We start from the raw sequence: 10,314 nt of genomic DNA, 5'->3' as shown, positions 1-10,314 counted from the left end.
TTCGGTGGTCTGGCATTCTTTCCCCTTTCTTCAGAGTCCAGAGACCCTCTTTTTCTCTGGGAGAATTCCTCTCTGCATTTTGCCCTCATGGCCACAGGTAGGGTGGGCAAGTGACCTAGATTGCCTAAAAAGAGTAACCCATCTCCCTTGGGCACGTCATCCAAGTGGAGCCAATCAGAATTTTATTAAGATAATCACATTTTTCTGGGGGAGAAAGCACCCTGCCCCTGAATCCTTCCTCTGTGATCACAACCTGGAAGGAAGGCTCACTTAGCCCAGAACAGCCATGACCACCTGGTAACTCTACCTGAAGAGCTCTCTCTTGAGTAGGAAGCCAGCTCAGAAGAAACACAGAAGACGTCCTGCTGACTGGCACAAAGTGAACCTTTGGCTCCACCTCTGCCGGAAGCCAAGTCCACTCCTTCACTCCCCTCAGATATGACCATTAAATTACTTTTTTGTTTAATTAATCCAGATTTGTTTCTTGCTATGCAACGGACAACCCTGATTACCACACACTCATGTATCCTGGAATTGACGATGTGCTTCCTCTTATATGTGACAGGAAAGTTGTGATCTTGTATCTACATAATAAAAGATGTTTGCTTGATATGATCAAGGGTAACATCAACTTCGCAGATGGCAGAGTTGGTCTGTCTAGGAGAGATAACTGTTTAAAGGCCCAAGGCAGACATTTTCAAATCAAGGCCCAAAGAACCTTAAAAATCAAAGAGACAGGAGTCTACTTTGGCAGACAACATTAAATCTGAGTATTTTTGAGTCAATTTGAGTATGAGTTAAATTTGAGTATGCTTGACAGCATCCAGTCTATGCCTCAATATAATCCCAAAGTCTGTAAAATCACAAAGGGGTTTTAAAAAAGAAAAAACTATAGTGGAGAAATGTGCCTTGGCATACCAGACTAGAGACGATAGCACAGTATGAATTTAAGAAGCCGTTTGATGTCATAAAACACAAGCTATTGCATATTACTGTGAATTTTCAAAAGAATAAACCAACTGTGTTAGTTAACTTAATTTTATTAGAAGGCCTTACTTCCAGTTTTTATCAGATACAAACCTAAATTCAAAACATCAATTTCCTATATTTTATTTCATCACAGAATTGCTGCATAACCTTGCTAAATTTGAACTCACCATGTATCCTGGTTCTCCCATCTGTGGCATGAGAGAGAGAAGTGGTGCCTCTAGAGGCTGGTAAGACCCAGGTCTACTCTGAACTCTGTGAATGAAAATTATAATTAGAAAGGCCTGATGTGCACTTGCTTTTTGGCCTTACAGTTCAAAAGGCAAACCTATACATATATTTTCTTATTCCCTGTCACTTTACAATTTTGCTGTCTAAACTTTTACGGTTCTATTATTTCCAGCTTCTGCAACTAAAACTTACACTGAAAAAATGAAGAAGAGAAAGTGTAGGAGTGACTCTTGACAAATATTTTTCCTTCCTGTCTACACTGCTATTTATTGTCGCTGCTGGGGTGTTTACAGCATTCAAGCAGGAGGAAAATGTGCCTGCAAAAGGTAACCATCTGTACTAATAAGCTGAAAACTTTTTAAAATATAAAACTTCCAAGAAAATCTGCCTTGTTCTGCATGACTTTCTCACCTCATGCAAGCTTTTGTATGGCATTAGGGCAAGTCCATCCAGGCAGTGAATTTTGTAGCTGAAAATCAACAAGTATTAATGTATCACCTCTTACATAGGAGACAAAGCACTTTAACAATCTGATGGTTTAACATAATACATTGAAGAAAGATGCCCACTGACAAATAGTCTACCCAATACATTTGTCCAAACTATCAAGGCAGGAAATTATACAATTCAAAGCAAGCAAAAAAACCACATAAATATCTGTGAAAAACTTGTGCAACATCGATGTTGATTCTGGAACTTACAAAACGAAAGAAATATTTTGGTGGTATTTCACATGAGTTATACAAATATGCCAGTCTGTGGATGTCTGGTATAGGGTGTAAATATGAATTCTAAATACTCCTTTGGCCATCTCTAGGAGATTAAAGGACAAAGAAGAGAATGGGTAGGGGCAGACATTGTTGCAAAGAGATATTTGGGGTACTTCCCTGAACATCAATAGATATAGTCACTGATTTGTTGTAAATAATGGTTAGAAAAATTCCCTCTTCTATGGGGATTCCCCTTTTTGAATGCCTTCAAAAAGCATTTATTGAGCACCTTCTTTAAATCACTAAAGTTGAAACAATACCATTCATATGCTATTACTAGTTCAGTAGGAGTTAAGCAGATTTTTGTGAGTTTCATGAAAGACTAGCCAATTTTTCTAGGAAAATGTGTTCTTCCGTCAAATTCTCAACCTAAAAAATTATCAAAACCACAGCAACAGCAATAATAGCTTCTCTGGTGAGTCAGGTCTTCACACCAATTTCACTGCTCTCTGCTGACTTTCAGTACCTTTCTATCTCTTGTTATAGGAGAAAGGAGATATGAAAGAGAGAAACTACTGTCCACTCATTCGACAGAATAACAAACCTACTTGCAATTATACTGATCAGCTCCTCTTTCCCTACAGTTATAACGGAGGACCTGTCCCTCTTTCAATCTAGGGTAAATCTGTCCTTCCGAAATCCAGATTATATCCCCTCCTGCCTTCTCAGGTAATTTACACTCTGATTATCTTTTCTGTGACTTATTTTCAACATCTCCCCCAATACTAGATTCTACCCAACAGCGTTTAAGAATGATCAAGACCAAAACAAGACAAGGATGCCACAGGAAAAGAAAATTACGGGCCAATATCCTTGATGAACAGAGATACAAAAATTCTCAACAAAATATTACTAAAACTGAATTCAACAATACATAAAAAGAATCATACACCATGATCAAATGGGATTTATTTTAGGGATGCAAGTATGGTCCAACATCTGCAAACTACTCAGTGTGATACACCACATTAACAAAATGAAGGATAAAAATCACATGATCATCTCAAAAGACAGAAAAAGCATTTGACAAAATTCAATATCCATTTACAGTAAAAACTCTCAACAAATTGGGTATAGAGGGAATGTACCTCAACATGATAAAGACCATATATGACAAGTCCAGAGCTAACATTATACCTAACAGTGACAAGCTGAAAGGTTTTCCTCTAGGATCAGGAACAAGACAAGGATGCCCACCCTTTCCATTTTTATTCAACATTGTATTGGAAGGCCTAGACAGAACAATTAGGCACGGAAAAATAAATAAATAAATAGAAGACATCCAAATAGAAAAGAAGAAGTAAAACTGTCAGTATTTGCAGGTGACATGATAGAAAATCCTAAAGACTCCATCAAAAAACTTAGAACTAATAAAAGAATTCAGTTAAGTTCAAACTACAAAATCAATACACAAAAATCTGTTGTGTTTCTGTATGCTAATAATGAACTATCAGAAAGAGAAATTAAGAAAACAAGTCCAGACTTCCCTGGTGGTCCAGTGGCTAAGACTCTGAGCTCCCAATGCAGGGGACCTGGGTTTGATCCCCGGTCAGGGATCTAGATCCCACATGACACAACGAAGACCCAGCACAGCCAAATAAATAACTAAATAGACATTTAAAAAAGAAAGAAAACAATTCCATTTACAATTGCATCAAAAAATAAATAAATAGAACATCTAGGAATAAATTTAACCAAGGAGGTGAAAGACCTGTATATTGGAAACTATACGACATTAATTTAAAAAATGAAAAATACACAAATAAGTGGAAAGATATTCCATTTTCATGGAATGGAAGAATTCATATTGTTAAAATGTCCACACTACTCAAAGCAATCTACAGATTCAATGCAATCCCTATCAAGATTCCAATGGCATTTTTCACAGAAATAAAACAATCTTAAAATTTGTATAGAACCACAAAAGGCCCCAAATAGCCAACACAATCTTGAGAAAGAAGAACAAATCTGGAGGCATCACATTCCTTAATTTCATACTATAATACAAAGCTACAGTAACCCAAACACTATAGTATTGGCATAAAAGCTGACATATATATTAATGGAATAGAATAGAGAGCCCAGAAATAAACCCACACTTATATGGTCAGTTATCTATGATAAAGGAACCAAGAAAATACAATGGGGAAAGGATAATTTCTTCAATAAATGATGTTGGGAAAATTGGACAGCCACATGCAAGAGAATGAAACTAGACCACTATCTTGTACAATACATGAAAAATAACTCAAAATGGATTAAAGACATGAATGTAAGACCTGAAACCATAAAACCAACTGGTACATGAAAAGATGCTCTATATAATTAATCTTCAGGAAAATGCAAGTCAAAACCACAATGAGAGGGCTTCCCTGGTGGCGCAGTGGTTGAGAGTCCACCTGCTGATGCAGGGGACATGGGTTCGTGCCCCGGTCTGGGAAGATCCCACATGCCGCGGAGCGGCTGGGCCCGTGAGCCATGGCTGCTGAGCCTGCGCGTCCGGAGCCTGTGCTCCGCAATGGGAGAGGCCACAACAGTGAGAGGCCCGCGTACCACAGGAAAAAAAAAAAAAAAAACACAATGAGATATCAGCCCATATCTGTTAGAATGCTTATTATTGAAAAAACTAGAAATAAGTGTTGGTGAGGATGTAGAGAAAAGGGAGCCCTTGCACACTGTTAGTGGGAATGTAAACTTGTGTAGCCACTATGAAAAACAGTATGGAGTTTCCTCAAAAAATTAAAAATAGAACTACCACATGATCCAGCAGTTCCAACTCAAGGTATTTATCTGAAGAGAACAAAAACGTTAGCTTGAAAAGATATATGCATCCGCATGCTAATTGTAAAATTAATTGCAATATCCAAGGTATGGAAACAACCTAAGTGTCCATTGATGGTTGAATGGATAAACTGTGGTATATGTATATATGTATATAAGATGGAATAATAGCCATTAAAAAAGAATGAAATCTTGCCATGTGTGACAACAAGGAAGGAGGGTATTATGTGAAGCGAAATAAGTCGGACAGAGAAATACAAATAACTGTCTGATCTCTCTTATATGTGAAATCTGAAAATAAATAACCTAATAGCTAAACCAAGCTCATAGATACAGAGAACAGACTTGTGGTTGCCGGAGGAAGTGGGGGTGGTAGAAATAGGCGAACTGGTTTTTTTTTTTGGCTTTGTTTTGTTTTTTCAGTTTAAAAAAATTGAGGAAAAAAACATGTTCAAGAGTACCCCAGCAAACAAAAAAGAAAAAAACCAACCTCCTTCCACTCCATTTCCTTCCAGAACTATTCTCTGTCTCCTTCCCTTCAGTAGGAACCTTCAGAGAGAATGACCTTTACTCCTTGTCCCTATTTCCTTACCTCCATTCACTTCACTTCCACTAGTCCACTCCAACCTGGCCTCTAGTCCTGTCTCTCCCTTACTCCTCTGAAATGACTCTTGTTCAAGTTAATCCTCAATAACCATCAAGCCACTATATTCAAGTGTATTTCAGTCCTCATCCAACTAGAACTGTCAACATTATTCAACTCCTTTGCTTAGCACTTCCTTTTAGAAATCCCTCTTCTACCTGACTTTTATGACACTATGTTCTACTGGTTTTCCTCTACCTTTCCAGCTGCTTACTCTCAATATACATCAGTGACCCACAAATACATTATCTCCAATCCAAACCATTCCTCCATATTCCTAACTCATTTGATTATCTCAAAGAGACTAAAAACTGAACCTGGACCAAATCAAACTCATGATCTTCCTTCCACACTAGTCTAGTGTTCCATGCCTAAGTGTAGGCTATCACTACCACCCATCCAGTTATGGAAGTTGAAATCTTAACAGTCATCCTTGAGAACACCATCTCCTTCGCTGGACTATCCATCTCATCATCTGTCCTGTTGATTATACCTTCTAAATATGTCAGGAATACAACCTTTTACAATCTCCACTGAATGATCCTTGTTCATGGTCTTCTTTTACTTCCTTCCTAACTAGTCTCTTCACTTCTTCCCTGGGTCCACTCATACCCCATTCTCATGTAAATAGCTAGAGCCATCTACTAAGAATACAAAATAAAGTTCTGTTAGGATAAATTCAGCTCATCTTAACTGTGGGTTTTGTGGTTTCTTTTTTTTTTTTTTTTTCACCTTTGGTTGATAGTTTTTAAATTATTTTTTTACTAATTTTTAAAATTCTTTAGAATTTTTTTTGGCCATTGGTTGCTGATAGTTTTTAGTTTTTACCGATTTTTTAAATTCTTTAGAATTTTAGTTTTCTATGATTAAATTTTGAAATAGCCTTTCCTTATTTGATTGCTCAAATTATATTTTATAGATTGTCCTACTTAAAAATAGTCCTTTTGAGATGTTGAATAGGTTCTCTCTAATGATGTTTTTATTGGTTTTATGAGTGTTTCTATTGGTTATTATTATTTTAATTTTTATAATTAAAAAGTAATTCAATGAAGGCAGAATAATCTAAGATTATTCTTTCAGGTAAATAATTTTCAATTTCTAGCCCTAATGTCTAACACCAACAAATACTGTGAATCTACTCACATGATTCAAAATTTCACATTGTCTTCCTGCATCTGCATGTACTGTATTATAGAAACTTTACAGTGTAACTTTGTTTTAAAACTTTGATGGCAGGCTTTTCTCCAATATTTAAAGAATTTTCAATGTAACTTTTAAAAGGCCCAAAGTGAAGGATCAGAAAGTAAAAGTTAATTTGTTTATTTTCTTCCTTCCTCTGCCAATCCAAATGAAGGAGACAGCTCTACATGAGGTCCAAAAGACGCCTTGAATGATAGTCATTTAACAGCAGTGCTATTTTTAATAGAATTATTTTAAATAATAGGAAATTAAATTCCAATTTTTAATCTTTTCTGTTTCACTTCTTCCATTCTTACATTTCAAATGTAGGTTAGCTCCTACTAAAAATATGTTGTGTCCTTGCCTTCCTGAAATATGTGGATTTGATGCTTTAAAAAACTTGACTAGACTTGATACAGATCTGAAATACCAGTCTCCATATGCACCAACCTGAAATACTTTGAGGACGTTAGCGGCTCAAAAGGCCTTCTGGGAGCAATGGCTCTCACCTTATTTTTGACAAATTGTTGAGCGCTTGATGAAAGAAACCATTCATTTACCACCCAGTCTATTCTTTTTTTTTAACATCTTACTGGAGTATAATTGCTTTACAATGGTGTGTTAGTTTCTGCTATATAACAAAATAAATCAGCTATACATATACATACATCTCCATATCCCCTCCCTCTCACATCTCCCTCCCACCCTCCCTATCCCACCCCTCTAGGTGGTCACAAGGCACTGAGCTGATCTCCCTGTGCTATGCGGCTGCTTCCCACTAGCTGTCTATTTTATATTTGGTAGTGTATATATGTTGATGTTATGCTCTCATTTTGTCCCAGCTTACCCTTACCCTTCCCCCTCCCCGTGTCCTCAAGTCCGTTCTCTGTATCTGCGTCTTTATTCCTGTCCTGCCCCTAGGTTCATCAGAACCATTTTTTTTTAATTCCATATATACGTGTTAGCATAAGGTATTTGTTTTTCTCTTTCTGACTCACTTCACTCTGTATGCACCCAGTCTGTTCTCAATGATGGGCCTCGGTTCCAGCCCCGCTCAGGAGGCAGAAGCTAAGGGCCTTCCTCCCGCAGCAACCCCTCCATGAGAGTCCATTGCGCGGGGCACTGCCCATCCAGGGCCTCTGACTGGCACTCGGGTGTGATGAATCTTCCCTTCAGTGGAATTGGGTCCTACCTAGTCTGGGGATTTGTGGTGTCCGGAAGAATGATGTGTTCACAAGACCAGAATAAAATCAACCTAGGAATACTGCCAAACTCTTCCTCTGTCTATCACTTACGTCAAGTAAAGGTCGGTCTGTCTCCCTTTGCAAGGGAATTGCAGAAGTCTAAAACTGACCCTTTTCTGCACTTAGTAGAATCCAACAGCAGAGGAAAGAGGTTGTTAGCGAGGACAATTTGCTCTGCACCAACCCACTAGCGGGCAATTATCAATCAGTGCGGTAGGGCTCCCATTACCCAGTATTGCGTGTGGAAACTCCGGAGTCCAGAAAAGCCTCAGATCAGCTGAGCCCAGAAAACTCAGAGGCAGAACTTAAATATTATATTTCCCCCAGAGTACCTACTGCGTGTCTTATTAGTTGGTTGGAGAAAGACTGGCAAAATGCTCAGCTGGGGAGCAAGAAAGAGACAGACGTTTTCTGCGCCTCGACCCGGGGGAGGTGCCCTTCCCGGGGAAAGGCGGGAGGGAGCCCGGGGGCGAGGTTGCAGAGTGAGGGCAGTGCCTCTCTGAGTGCAGGATCTGGTGGCTTTATTTGTTAGCTGGTGGCTCCAGCCTGGGAAATGCACACTCAGCATGGAAAGGGAAGAGAGATTGGCGGCAGTTTTCTAAAAACAACACAGATCAAGTCTCCGCTTGTGCCCCTTCGCTCACCCCGCGGAGGCACAGACGGGTCAAAACAGCTTCCCGGACCGAGCGCGGCCGCGCAGTTCCCACTAGGAAGGGGGAGGGCGGCCGTGACTCCAGGACTCCAGGACGCCCGGGCGCTGCGCCGCCCGGTTCGCCTTCTCTGTCAACTGGCCAGGTTCAGAGAGGCGCCTCTCCCTCCGAGCCTCGGGCTAAGGTCGCCCGGGTCACCCCAAATCTGACGATGCCGCTCGCCCCGCACAGCCGGGGACTGGGACTGGCGGGGGTGCGCCGGGGACCGAGAGGAAGGGGTCTGCCTCTGTCTGTCTCGGCCCGCCACTGTCCCTTCCGCTCCACCCAGGCGTTTGACTCCCGGCCTCGTAGTGCCCCCTTCCAACCCCGCGTCCGGGGTGGGACACCCGAGAAGGAGGAAACCAGTGAGGGCGAACAGGCGCTCTCGGGCAGGGCGACTCGCGGCGCCCTGGGCGCTGGTCTCCAACTTGGAGGCGGGGACTCCCCGGGCGCGGGCGGGCGAGCCCGGGGTGCAGTTTTGCACCGCGCGGGGCTCGCCTGCACCCCAACCGGCGCGCGCCACCGCGCCCAGCCGCCACCCGCGAGCGCTGAGCCGTCGCCTGGGGCACGCGCGCCCTGGGCCTCCTCTCTCCCGTCCCGCCCCTAGTTCTTCCGCCAAAACCTTCGACCAGAGTCTTCCTGCCAACATTCCTAAATCTCTTTTGCCAGCTCTTTGCGCCAGGTAGGAATAAGGCTCTGCTTTAGGGTGTGTGCAGAAACGCCGTTCCCAGGAGGCGTCTGACCTTTTCACCTTCCCCACGAACTCCTTCGGAGGGGGTCCGCGGGCATTTACCCCTCTCAAGGGCCTGATCCGCTGCCCAAACCTGTCTGTTCCCTGAAATGTCCTTGCTGTTCCTATCCGCAGAGGCTTTCTGCAGCAGTTCCCGGAAAGCCCTCGGGGATGGAACTGGGGGGCATCCAGCCCACAGTGAGGACGCGCCGCCGTGGGAGGCGGAGGTGGGGAGGAGCTGGAGGGCCGGCGTGACCTTGGCCTGTGGTCTGAGCTGGTACCGTGAGAGCCCTGCCAAGAGCAAACCCCGCCCCCGCCACTGTTCCCCTCCCCCGGACTGCACTGGAACCCGGGGCACTGGACCCCTAATTTCCAAACCCCGAGCACCTGGGCTCCGAGTCAGGATGCTGGGCGGGGTCGGGCGACGACTGCCCCCTAGCTGGAAGGCACACCAGCTCCCACCCTCCAGGGTCCCCTCTGACCCGGAGGAGAGGACACCAGATCTCGGGTAACAATGGAGCCCGCGGCGTGCGGCGGGCACCCGAGCACGCCAGGCGCCCAGCAGCGCGCCCCTTTACTGGGCAGGGAGGCCGGGTGGGGCTGCAGCACAGCCTCGCCCGCGCTAATCTACTGACTCGGCTCTACGTGGCAGTGACACTGCCGACCCTCGCCCGGCTCTGGGGTGCGTCCCCCACCCCTGCCGCGCTTTCCTCAGCCCCTCCGGGCCTGACCCGCAGCGTCCAGGCTGCTTCTGACCCAGGTCACTACCCGGCCGCCCCGGGCGCCTCCCGGGCGTCCGGAGTTGGGAGCAGCAGCCGCTACCTCCCGAGAGCCCCGCACGCCTCGGCGGCGGATCCCCAAGATCCTGGGCGAGCTGCCTCGCTCTCCCCCGGGGGTCCGAGCGAGCACGCCGAGGTGGGCTAGCTCGACCCTGGCGCTGCCCCCGACCTCGACGCCCAGTCCCCCAGACACACCCGCCAGCCCGCCCTGGGCGCGGACCCCCGGCGCCTCCCTTCCCGGGAAGGTCCCAACAGGGCCTGCGGGAGAGACGGACAGACGC

Source organism: Hyperoodon ampullatus, assembly GCF_949752795.1.
Source record: "Hyperoodon ampullatus genome assembly, chromosome: 3".
NCBI classification, from domain to species: domain Eukaryota; kingdom Metazoa; phylum Chordata; class Mammalia; order Artiodactyla; family Ziphiidae; genus Hyperoodon; species Hyperoodon ampullatus.
The sequence above is the reverse complement of the archived record's forward strand: the minus strand, read 5'-3'. Positions refer to the sequence as shown.